At 34.1% G+C, this 13391-nt stretch overlaps 1 long non-coding RNA gene across 1 annotated transcript; it reads left to right on the top strand.

The window, feature by feature from the left end:
• The first annotated feature begins 861 nt into the window (after positions 1 to 861).
• LOC128546862 (uncharacterized) lies at positions 862 to 10945 on the top strand. Its single transcript, XR_008366192.1, has 3 exons — positions 862 to 1742; positions 4494 to 4635; positions 10243 to 10945. It is a non-coding gene; the product is annotated as an uncharacterized LOC128546862 (long non-coding RNA).
• Positions 10946 to 13391: the final 2446 nt, after the last annotated feature.

Here is a 13391-nt window from a genome sequence, read left to right as displayed (position 1 = left end):
AGCTTAAATAGATCGCTATAAAATGGTTCTGTACTTACACATACCTGGATATTAATAGCTCAAATTCTAGTACCATAATTGTATAAAATGAGTGCACAAATCCACATTAACTCAATTGATTGACAAGTTATTTCTCTATGATGTAACAGCCTTTTCAATATCGATCTGTCAGGCAAACAGGGGATAAAAACAGAAAAAATATGCATCTATCGAACGACATATAACGCAATTTGTAGTCGGCTGCCAATGCGATATACACATGTATTATTTGTAAGTAAAATATTGTGTCTATTTCTGCTAAGTGTTGTTTAATTTCCTAACAAAAGATACTGCTTTAAACATGGCAAACAAATGATAGTGTAATAACAGCAATTTACTGACTGTCAATAATCGGGTGTGCGAATAACCGTTGATATGGATGAAAAGGATTGGGGTACCTTTATAATTAAAGGGTACAAAATACAGAACGTTTTCGAGAATACTATAAATGCAAGTATGCAACAATTACCTTAGCATACTAAATACGTTCACTTGCGACTTCACTTTCGCGGGATTCGCGATGGATATGATTCCGCGAATATTTGTATCCGCGAAAATGTTCACGTTCTGAAAAACGCGAAACATAGTATCCGCGAACATTTCTAGGTTTACAGTATGTAACACGGGAACATTTGATTTAATATAGAACGAATTTATTTGTACTGTATTGCAAGTAAAATCACACATAAAATATCATTTAGCAGCGGCATAATTTAGGCTTTTATAATAAGGGAAGACCTCTAAGTGATCCTCCGGGCATTGTTTTAAGAAAACGGCGGTAGAACCATCGACCTTCTGTAAGCCAGCAGGATGACTTAATTATCAATTCAATAAATACTGACATACGACTGTTGACATTTCGCACACATTTAATATCAAACTTTGATATTTTTTATTCCGTGATATATATATAAGGCGTGGAAATGGACAAAAGTCAGACAAAAAGACCCAACTATAAATAACGCGGTACTACTTAAAGCACAATGCTCCAATTACTTAAATAAGATGATTCATGATTCATTAATTAGCCAAAGTAAGAGAAATATCTATTTATAACAACAATATTTCAGAACATGTTTTTATTCAGTGTTAAATTACAACACATGTGTTTTATAAACAAATACACTTGTATAAAGTAGCTTTAGCTAAATATATCGCCTGCTTGACTTCTGTTTCATTATGCTGTTAAGCTACTTCAAATGTATAAAAAAAGGAGTGTTAAAAGCCTCCGAAAAATTACATCATTAGTTTTTGCAAATCTCCCATCAAAGAAGCCAAACTGCTACGACAATTTCCTTCAGGTCATAATGTGGGCATCAAGAGTGAAGCATATGAAAATCTCGGGGAAATCTCGGAGGTGTTATTTCAGCTTGATGGAGGAAGTGGCCACTTTAGTTACTCACTTACGAGCACTTATCCCTTTCATGTCAGATCAGTTTTAGTGACCCAGATAAACCTTTTGTTATTCGTTCAGCTTTTCTACGTGAACTGATTTCGAAATAAATAAATCAATTGAAGGTGTCCTTATATAGTATAGTGGACACAGCTTGACCCCGATGGTTGACCTTTGTATTATAATACATAATGAGGCACATCCTATTATTGAAAAGGAGTAACGTAAAACACGAGCTGTATGAGAAAGTGGAAATATAAATCTGTGCAATTATAAATTAGTGTATTGGAAAATTTTAACTGATCAAAATGTAGGTATACCTACTTTGATACTGCACTGTATACAAACTAATTCCATATAAATATACATGGCTACCCTAATCACACTTTATTTCTACATTGAACTAATCGATATGAATAATTAGCCGAAGGTCAACCATCGCGGTCAAGTTGCGACTACTATAATAACCTTTTTTTCTTAAAATCACATGTATGATATGATCATTGTTTTTCTCTGAAAAGAAAGTAGGGGGGTATCGCTTTGTGGCATTTTTCTCATAACTTCAGAACCGACAATGAGTACGTAATGTTGCTTGGGGTTTCTGTAAATCAAATCCATTTCGAGGGTCAGCTAGTGCGGCATACATATTTTTATGTAATGATTTAGAGACTTCCTGCATACATGAATTAAGACGTAAGAAATGCGAAATGTAAATTTAGCTGGAGAAATGTTTCATACGAAGATTTAGAACCAAACCCTTGAGGTTTTATACTTCAGTGGTACAGTATTTCAAAAAGTCAAAAGCTTTTTACTGATATTAATAATTTCCTTTGATTAAGCTCTGTTTGCTGTATAAGATATATCGTGTCAATTCATTGATATATTTCCGCAAACTAGCCAGGTTAGATTTATAGTTTATCATGCAGAACATCAGTAATTTGTTTAACTCATTTTCAACATGATCTTTTATAGAAATTAAAAGGAATCTCTTATTATCTCATATCCCTAGGACTACTGGCACATTTTTATATAATCTCGCCAGGCATACGTATGTTTTTGACAATACAGAAAGTGACGTCACTTGACCATCAGTTTTTTCCGAAAGTAAAGAAAATGAAAGTAAACAGGCTAAATTTGAAACCGAAAGTCGCATTTGCATTGGTCTATAGTCAGGGGTCACGCACAGGGGTCACACCGTTTAAATGTATGCAAGTTGACTTTTTTATTTTCACCACTTTCAAACGATTTGAAAATACCTGGGCTTTAGCATGACATGTCAGCTTTTCATCTACGAAAAAAATATTTGAACCCGAAATAAACACAAATCTCACGGGGTAACAGTGCAAGGTTATATGGAGATTTTTTGCAACTTTGTCAAATCGTTTATTAAAGGCTCCTTTTGTAATACGTTCTAAAGTGTCAGTATATACCTTTTGTATGTTAGATTTTCCGTAATTTTGAAGAAAAATCAATCTAGACAGTTTTATATAGTTATAAAAGTTGACATGTTGCCGTTTATATATAATGGGATTTCTTCGGAAACGTAAACACGGGCCATGAGAAGCTAATTACGTGATTAAAATTAGTGTATGGGGCGCGAAATGATCAAATGTAGGTATACATTACTTTTTCTGCATAACAAACTAATTTCACATGAATCACATGGTACTAACACATTGTTACAGAAAATCGTGTGAAAACAAGGCACATTCAAGTGCGCTTTAAAAACATTTTTTTTTATATTATATTGAATGTTTTTGCCTGAAAGAATGTAGTATCTTTGCGCAGATCTGATAATTGGCATGTGAATCTTGTTGGTTTCATAATAAATCCTTTCGAGCTTATAGGGGATACAATTTCATGTAATGTTTAGCTTATCATGATTAAGACGTAAAGCGTACTGTCCCCATCAATTAACGAGATTAGACCCCTTGAGGTTTTACTCTTACCTTTCAAAAGTCTAGTTTCATATTAATAATCCTTGAATAACTCTGTATGCGTGTAATTGATATATCGTGTTTTATTATTATATTGAATGAGGTTGTTTTGTTTATCATCAGTCAGTATTTGTTTTACTGATTTTCCAAACATATAATAGAAATAAAAGAAGCTGTCACTATTTACTCATCCGTGGCTATTGCACTTTTTAATAATTCGAAGCAAAGTATGTTTTTTACAATACAAAAGTGGTCACTCGCATCATATTTTTCATTTAATGAAAATAAGTGTAAAGCTACGTTTGAAAACTAAAAAGTACGCAGATGGTCTATACCTTCACAATCAACGCTTTTGCGAGTGATTTTTTTTATGCTGTCACATCGATATGGCTATTAATAAGTCATGTTTAGTTTCATTACGAAAAAAATGTTGCTAAATATAAAAAATTACGGGTAACGTGCAAGGTTATATGGAGATTGGAACAATGCATATCGTTTAAAGGTTTTTTAAATGCGTAAATAGGTCAATACTACGATTTGTTTTGTATTGAAGCCTGCAGAAGCATTTAGGAATAGTTATAATAGACCTCGAGTTTCGGTTCTCGGACAACAAAGCCATCGCGGCTTTTTGTATACGTTACCACAAAAAAAGGTAGCTTATCTTATTGAAATTAAAACGATATTTCGTTATCCCATATGAGATTCATGAATTTTATCCAGATGTAATTTGTGGAAGCATGGGTTGCTACACGACGCTGCATGAACGTTCGATCGTTGTTACATGTACAATAATTGCCTTTAATAGACCAATAAAAATGCCAATAAATAGAAGATACCACATGATATTTTTATATACTAGTTTAAGGTAATAGTTACATGCGAAACTCTTTTGTATGTTTTGTTTTCTATTCAACAAGTTTAATAAATTCAATGTCGACAGACACAGACGTAGTATTTCTTATCACATGTAAGTTTTCCATGCTGGAAGTTTCTTCTTTCTTTAACTATTATAAGCTAAGTCAATTCAACGAACGTCTCCTATACATGAGGCGACATAACATCAATATGTTATCGCACTAATGTAATATCAAAATAATGTAACAGACGATATTTGTTTGCTTCAGTGTAAGATGGGACTATTTTTCACCAAATGAAAACCAGATGCAGTATTTTCACGAGCGGCGCAGTCAGGAGTGAAAATGTAATATATGGTGCTAGCGAATGCCTCAAGACTTTACACCGTCACAATGTCTTCGTTGAAAAAAGGTAACAAAAAATCTAGTATGAGGTTTCCAGTCCTCCAATTGTTTTTTATTAGAGGCGACTATAATTTGTTACAGTGAATGTAAAGTTATTTATCTAGAATCTCAAAATATCAACTGAAATCTGTGTCCATTACACTCATAGAGGTCACAAACACATCCAAGAAGACTTGTTCGATATTTTTATACTTTTATTACCAGTTGATAACAACTGATATCATTAGCATCATTCTTCCAACTATACAAATCTCTAAGATGACAGATACCAAAACCCTCCGGGTCAGAAAATAAACATATCAAACATATCAAAATATCAATTACGAAATATCTTATTAGAACAAATACGGTAATTAATCAAACCTATCAATAATTTATAAAACAGTAAAATATATCAAATCCACAGTATAGTGGTCTTAAACCTTAAAATATACATGTAGATAAAATAGCTATCAACAAATTTATTAACAAATTTTTAAACAAACACGCCAAGGGACACTTATTACACTTACTGATCTGATGGGATCAAGCCCTTTCTGGAAACACACACACGTCTCTTTTTCTGTGCTCAGGTTACTATGAACAAACATATCATATTATGTACATGCTAGGTTATGTTCAATTACAGAAGAACAGATGAATTGGCCGCCATTTCCAATACAATGGAAGTATGTTTCGAAGCCGAAATTACAAATATGAGACCATAAACAAATCTTTCCAGTTATTACAAATTACCTGTAACTACTCTACTAAAGACGAAATCTGTCTACGAGATAGAATATTTCAGCAGTCTCTTAAGAAACATGTCCGACTTATCACTGTTAACTATAGCGATGAAAGACCCTTACCAAAATGAAAAGTTTGCGGCAAATTTGCCATAACACTGCGGTAAATTTGCCGCAAACATTTTAGTTCACCAGAACAGAGTAATAAATGTTTGCAGGAGTTCACCGGTAGCGGTGACCTTTCGGCAAACGTTTCGGTGACTTTGCTGCAAACTCACCACAGACTTTACTGAATTGAGACTTTGCCATAACATCGCCAGAAACTTTATCACGTGATTTTGTTCACCAAAACGTCACCAGAATCTTTTATCTATATTTCCTTCTCCAAAACATTCGCCGTATGACCTTTTAATTATCTTACCAGATGTGAAAGTTCGCCAGAGGATTGCCAGAACAGTATCACATGACTTCTTCTTTGTTTTTATTGGCTGCATAGAGTTTGGCTCCATTTTCAAACTGCCAAACAGTAGTTAAACATCGATGTATTAACATGAATTATTCATGTATCTTTACTAAACAAAAACTTCCACAAAAAGATGGATAAATCACCGAAGTATACTGTGTTTAATTCTGCGGATAAATGTTGCGATGTTAGGTTAGTTTTCACATTATTACGCATGCAAAAGCAGAATGATTTTTATACGGTTAGCCATTGTTTTTTTCAGACATGTGTCACCTAAATACCATAAGATACAATAGATTGCAATAAATAATTTAGTGAATCTGCAAATTTATTAAGACATTTGCGCACAGAGGAAATTTTTGCAAATCAGTAATCGGCTTTCACAACGGTTCCTTTAAAATATTTAAAGAGTTTCAAACCCATGTAAGCATAAAATATATTTACTAACGAAATACTTTATCATAATGATCTCGTGCATTTGTATTTTTTCTTTATAATTATTTAGAAAAGATAAATCATTATTAGCTGATGATATTTTGCTAATTTAATAGACCTTTCTTACTTTTCTTGAAAATATATCCTTTGTTCTTCAAAAACAAAAGGTCTATTACTTTAGCGCCAAAAGTTTGCAGCAAATTTGCGGCAAACAAATTTCCATAATTGTTTGCTACAAAGTCGCCGCAAACTAATTTGCATAAATAGTTTGCCAAAAGCTCGCCAGAACATTGCCAGACGTTCGCCAGAAAGGTTTTGGTGAATTTGCGGCAAACTTTTACCATACAAATTAGGTTTGCCACAAATTTGCTGCAAACTTCATTTGCATATTCATTTGCATAAATTGTTTGCGGCAAATTTGCCGCAAACTAATTTGCATGGTAAAAGTTTGCCAAAAGAAAGTTTGCGGCAAATTAACCAAAAACACAGATATAAAACGACCATATGACTGATTACATGACAAAAGAGCGGGAACTAAAAATAACTACAAAACTGAATGTAAAAGTAGAGAGACGACAAGCAAGGATAAATTGGAAAGAAATATGATTAAATATATTAGCCGAGACCTAATAAAAATAGATGCAATAAATTCAACCCGGTAACATAACATTTGTGAAGAAGTAAAGATGACACTTTTGGCAGGGAGGATTCTGCAATTATAAATAAGTCTAAGTTCTTACAAATAAAGAAATACACTTTTGTTTTCTCGCCCTCGGTATAGTCGCCGCAGAATTCACTTTAAAGTGGACACCTTGGAATCATTCGTATACAAAGATTTCACTAGCAAAGCGGTCTGGAGCCCCCATAAAGGACATGCTAGGACTATGCTAAGATCAGGATAAAGGCCTCAAAGGAATAGCTTCTTTTCGAAAACACAGCCCCTGATAACAATATTCTATCACACTGTATGTATAAATGAGTCAAAGTCGGTTATATGTACAAAAATGCATAAACATAGAAAGTCAAATAGAAGACAAAACAAAGCAGATACACATAGTCTTAAGCAACCAGTGGCAAAACACCAAGGGGAGTTTAAACATTATAATGTGCATAAAATTTCAGTCTTAATCTCCACTATTTTCCAAATTTACAGGGCATTGTAAATAGAAGTCATCCCTAAGTTTATACGGTAAATTTGGAAGAGCCATATTTTTAAGGTACAAAAGATTAAGGTTTGATAGTTAGCCTTGAGAACAAATCTTACTACACAAATTTAGAAGAAGAATTTGTTTGACTGAAATTGAACAGCATTAAACACATATTATTTCGAAAAGTGCAGTAAACTGGATTTATTTAACATTCATTCCAAAAATGACTGCCTAATGGCCCATTCGGACGTCAAACGCTTTAAACTCATATTTCAAGAAACTGGTACAAACAACTGTGTAACTGTTTCGAAAATTTTATTTGAGACGCCATTTTGTTAGTAATGACAAAAACTGCATTTAAAGTCCTTTGTTTGAAATGATACACGAACCGCGGCTAACAGATAGTGACAAATGTCAATAGCTAAGTATGCATATTTAAAACTTTTCGAATCAATACCGTCAGTTCGTTGACTGACCGGAAACTAGCTTTGTTTACCACACAAACGCATGCTGAATGTCAGATAAAAAAAAAAAAACAACAACAACACGGAAAACGTAAACAACTGAAGAATAACCGAAAGGCCGAGGTAAGTCAAGCTTCAGAATTAAATATTATCATGGATTCAATAGCAATAGGTAAGGAATATTGATCTAGGAGCTACGTCACAAATAATGTCGCGAATTTGGGATGGAACACAGCTCGGACAACCAGCTAGGAAAGTACATCGCTGGAAATGCTGGTATATTATGTACGGTTGAGTTGATATCATGTTATTGTTAACTAAGACAACATCCAACTAAATGTGCTGTCGCCAGTATAATATACCAAGCCATAGTAAACAGATGAAAAATTGAGGAAGCACACACATGCGTCAATGGCAAGTTCAAACAATCAATTTACCATTACAGTTGCTAGAGCATTACCATTGTTTCTTTTGAACTTTAGTATACTGTATAGCTAGCTTGTTATATACAGGATTGTCTACCTGTATATGGCTCGTGTATGGCTTAAAAATTAGGATAACCACAGGGTAGTAATTTTAAAGGCACTGACCTCCAGATTTTGGCTAATAAATTAGTTTTCTTTCAAATTGAAGTCTGGTCATATTATGAACATTAGAATATGAGTTTTTTGTTTCTAACCTATTTTAAAAATGCCATATCAAGAAAAAAATGATGACCGTAAATTTCCGTAACATATAGTTTGCCAGTAGTTAAGTTAGAAATACAGTATTAATTTCCAGGCATCTAAAAATCGTTTTTTTATTTGTTTTCAAACGATCTGGAGGTCAGTGCCTTTAAAGGCAACAAAGGGAGATAACTAAAGAATATATATCAAGGGAGATATTTTTTTTCGGAACAAAACAAAACGGCACTGTGAGTGAAATAGAGAACTATCTCACTGCTATTTTCAGTATTTCACCAGTTAGCATAACATAAACAATAATCGTACCTTTTCTTTACTGGGACGTTTTCCATTGTGCAGTTTAGAATGATATATACGATATAGATATAACACAATTGAAAAGGCAACTGTACATTATCTAAACATTAAGACATTCGCTGGAAACAGGACATCGGGTTCAGTGTTCTTACCTACGGAACAGAGGACATATCAAAACATACTTTTAATTGATTTATCTACAGGGTAGAATTGTTCTAAGTTTTTGTTCGGTTAACGTCGCTCCGACACAATTATAGGTCATTTAGCAACATTCCAGCTTTGATGGTGGAGGAAGACCCTCTGTGCCCCTCTGTGCATTATTTCATCACGGACGGACACCTGGGAAAAACAACCGACCTTCCGTTAGCCAGCTTGATGGCTTTCTCTCACGGAGAATTCAACGACCCAAGTGAGGCTTGAACCCACATCGGGGAAGAGTATGTGATTCGAAGTCAACGACCTAAAACCACTTGGCCCCAGAGTTATTATAAAACCTGTATTATAAGTTTATATTGAGAATAAGAATAAACAAATAGTTTAAAATAATTGGCCTTTGTTGTACGTGCAAATATAATATGAATTTTATAAAACTAATATAAACAAGATGTGGACTAATGCAACTGAAAGCAAAGTAGCGGCTGCATACTTGACTTACGACATTCAATCCCTTCCGTATTTTTAACACTCAACACCTACTCTACAAACACCAATTGTTCATTTGTACGACACAAATAATACAATAACTGAAGTATAAGCTGTGAATTAAAACATACATCCGTTATTCAGATCAAATATTTAAAAAAGCGACAAATACTAGTATCATTAAGTGTAATCTAAAGAAAGGAAGACAGGCTTTTAATACTGTGAGAACATTATTCTGACAGGCCTTGTGAAAATGTAACAATGCAATTGGCAGTATCAATTTTACGTCACACATTAGTATCAATGTTTTTTTTCAAAGACACTTTTCACTAAAAGTAAGAATGTCAGTTTTGCCATGTATGGAAATGTAGAGCAAAAAACGAGGCAGAATTTTCAGTATGAGTTTTATCTTATTAACCACTTAAGTTTAAGGGGCTTCCGTGGCCGAGTGGTTAAGGTCGCTGACTTCAAATCACATGCCCCTCACCGAATGTGGGTTCGAGCCTCACTCAGGGCGTTGAGTTCTTCATGTGAGGAAGCTATCCAGCTGGCTTACGGAAGGTCGGTGGTTCTACCCAGGTGCCCGGTCCTGATGAAATAATGCATGAAGGGGCACCCCCACCATCAAAGCTAGAAAGTCGCCATATGACGTATACTTATGTCGGTGCGACGTTAAACACAACTTTCAGTTATCACTAACGTTAAGATGACAGGGCCAGAAAACTAAAACTTCTCAACTTAAATTTTGCTTTTGAAGGTTTGTTGGAATGTTACATATAACACCTTAGACGACATTGCTTATACCTACACCGACACTGCGACAGTGCCTAGCAACAACAAATTCGACAACTGCTAGTATACCAATGATCACTACAGTCCCAAGATAAATGTGAGCAAATAATGTAGACAAATATTGTCTTTGTTGCAGCATACAAGAGACTGTCGAAATACATGTATTGACAAAAAGACTGATTACAAGCATAAGGAGACTATTTACGACCGCAGTCACCGCACAAGTAAAATTGTCGTGAAAAAAACAAAACAATTTCAACACTGATCAAGAATTTGATTCAACATAAACACGGTGACAAAGCAGTACCTAGCAAAATTGTGTTACCGCCACATCCCCATCACAAGGTTACACATACAACGTTGTCAAACGTGTTCTTCTTTACATAATTAGATACATGCACTTACTAAAGGTGAAATATTATGCATCATTGCCAAGATACATCAAACAAGCAATCTACCAGAGTATATGTGCACTGTTAGACTTAATTTCAAAGTTTGTATTGTTCTGGAAGCAGACAGTATGTAAGCCATTCAACAGGCATGCGGAAGGACAGTTATTGTAACTGGTTACCTGCCAGTTCGAAAAATACTGACCAGATTAACAGATTTTTCTATCATTAATGCAGCTTGATGAAATTAAACTGAAACAGTGTGACTAAAACCCTTAACAAAAAATGAAGCAATTAAAAGCTAAAATATTATTCTTCACCTTGTTTATCAAATATGCGAGTTACATTGAATGATTGATAAAAACGGGATAGGTGTTGAAATCTAAGCAACGGGAAATCTATGATGTGTTTTATTAGATGATTCTTCTATCGTGTATATGCCTGAGTGTAATTACGAATGCCGTGAAGAAATATATGTTGTTTGTTCTGCAACATTTTATTACAACGGTCTAGTGTTTTATGATAATTCGCGGGCAACAGACGGTTCAGAATCGGTACCATTACTTACATATCGTATTTGCTTGTTCAACTTGACTATATTTGAATAAAAACATTGTATGATAATATTTCATATGGGGGTGTTCATTAACAAAGCGCGAGTATGTGTCTTTATGTTTATGTATAGTTTATGATCACCTTACCGTGATGGAGTTCTATAGAAAATTTAATAAATAAAATCTATAAAAAGGTTCTTTGGGAGAATAGATTGCAACTAACAACCACCACCACAACAACAACAACAAACACATACAATCAATAAAAACCAATAGGCTGGACTTATTTGAGTCTGTTCATGAAAGGTATAGAATTATGCAAGATCCTAGTGGCCCCTAGCACTCACCCATGCAAAGACACACTTAATGAACTCTAAGATCCCAAAAATATAGCACCACTGAGTCCAGTACATAGAGACGTTTATGGACGCCATACATAGTGGCAGCATCATTGTCTACAGTATAGTCGTTGTCACAGATAACTAGAACTCATGCTTTCTTGAGATCTATATGTTTGTCTGTTTGAGAAATAGATCACCTATTCAACGTCATCAGTAAGAAGTGCACCATTCCACTCTTTTTTAGTGTTTTGGGTGTTTGTCACTTCTTTCCTGTTCTGACTGCAGTGTGCCAAAATATTAAACAAATCAGTTATGTTGAAGGATTTGTACCATTAGGAAAGTAACTCCAACATTTAACATATCTAAATGCAAGTTATAGTTATTTCCCGTTTCCTTTGTACCTTACTGTACTAGCCTTTCTTTCATCGTCCGTGTCAAAACACTATCACGAAATAGGAATTTTTAATTTTGCTGAAGTGTTCCGGTTGTAACACAAGTACTGTTTAATAAATTAAAAAAGAAATTAGATGTTTCATATTTTAGAGAGCCCTGTTGTTACATACTTATAGAATGTGTGACCCTTTCCAAAATTAATCATACCAGCATTTATTTTTGAACCTAACTCTACAACGTCCTCATTACTGTGTTTAAATCAGCATATGTTAATTAAATGGCATGAATCAGACTTTCTTAGGTTGCGAAGAGCAACAAAGTTGTTGCGTATTTTGATATTTTGTTTCTTAATAATGGAATTTTCTCATCATTTATGTTTATTTTTGCGACTTTTCATTCATTAGTAACCTGGCCAATCTGTGTTTAAAACATTGGTCTTGCAACCAGGCGACAACTACTAGTATGTTGTTTCAACTAACTGGTATTGCAATCTGGCGAATCTATGTTGTTACAACACATTGTAACTGCAACCTAGCGATACCTTTGTTTATATGCAAGCTGGCGACTTCTTTGTTTATATTGATACAACACACTGGTAATGCAACATGGCGATTCTTTTGTTTATATTGATTCAGCCCACTGGTATTGCAATCTGACGATTTTTTGTTTATAATGATATCACACACTAGTGTTGCAACTTTGTGATACCTTTGTTTATATTGTTACAACACATTAGTTTTGCAACCTGGCGATATCTTCGTTTGTAAATTCTTACCTCACATTGGTATTGCAACCTGGTGGTACATTTGTTTACATTGTGACAACACATTGATATTGCAACCTGGCGAAACTTTTGTTTATATTGTTACAACATACTGGTATTGCAACCTGGCGATACCTTTGTTAATATTATTACAACACCATGGCATTGCAACCTGGCGATACCTTTGTTTATATTGATACAAATATTAGTATTGCAGTCTTTAGATACCTTTGTTTACTTTGTTACAACACTAGTATTGCAACTGGGGATACGTTTGTTAACATGGTTACAAAACATTGGCATTACAACCCGGGGACACTTTTGTTAATATTGTTACAATACATTGGTATTGTAATCTGGGGTAAACTATACTTCTCAATTTCTGATTATCTTCTTCACATGATAACACTTAAATACGTATTGATATTTATTTGTACATTATGGGTAATATTACTTACAGGAAATAATCGTTTCTTTTTGCTTTAAATTTTGTAAAGAGAATGATCTTTTTAGTATATACATTGTCTGCTTAGCAAAGCATTGTATCAGCATTGTTTACACCACTTGAATTCCCGTTATATAAAATACCTTTTGTCTATTGATTATCAGTATTCTTAATGTATGATAAAAAACGTATATTTGCATTGTGATCATGAAGAGAAATCTCTTTGTGA

This window comes from Mercenaria mercenaria, chromosome 11 (genome assembly GCF_021730395.1).
Source record: "Mercenaria mercenaria strain notata chromosome 11, MADL_Memer_1, whole genome shotgun sequence".
Classification (NCBI taxonomy): Eukaryota; Metazoa; Mollusca; class Bivalvia; order Venerida; family Veneridae; genus Mercenaria; species Mercenaria mercenaria.
Note: the sequence above shows the minus strand (reverse complement) of the source record. Positions and strands in the feature narration are given on the sequence as shown.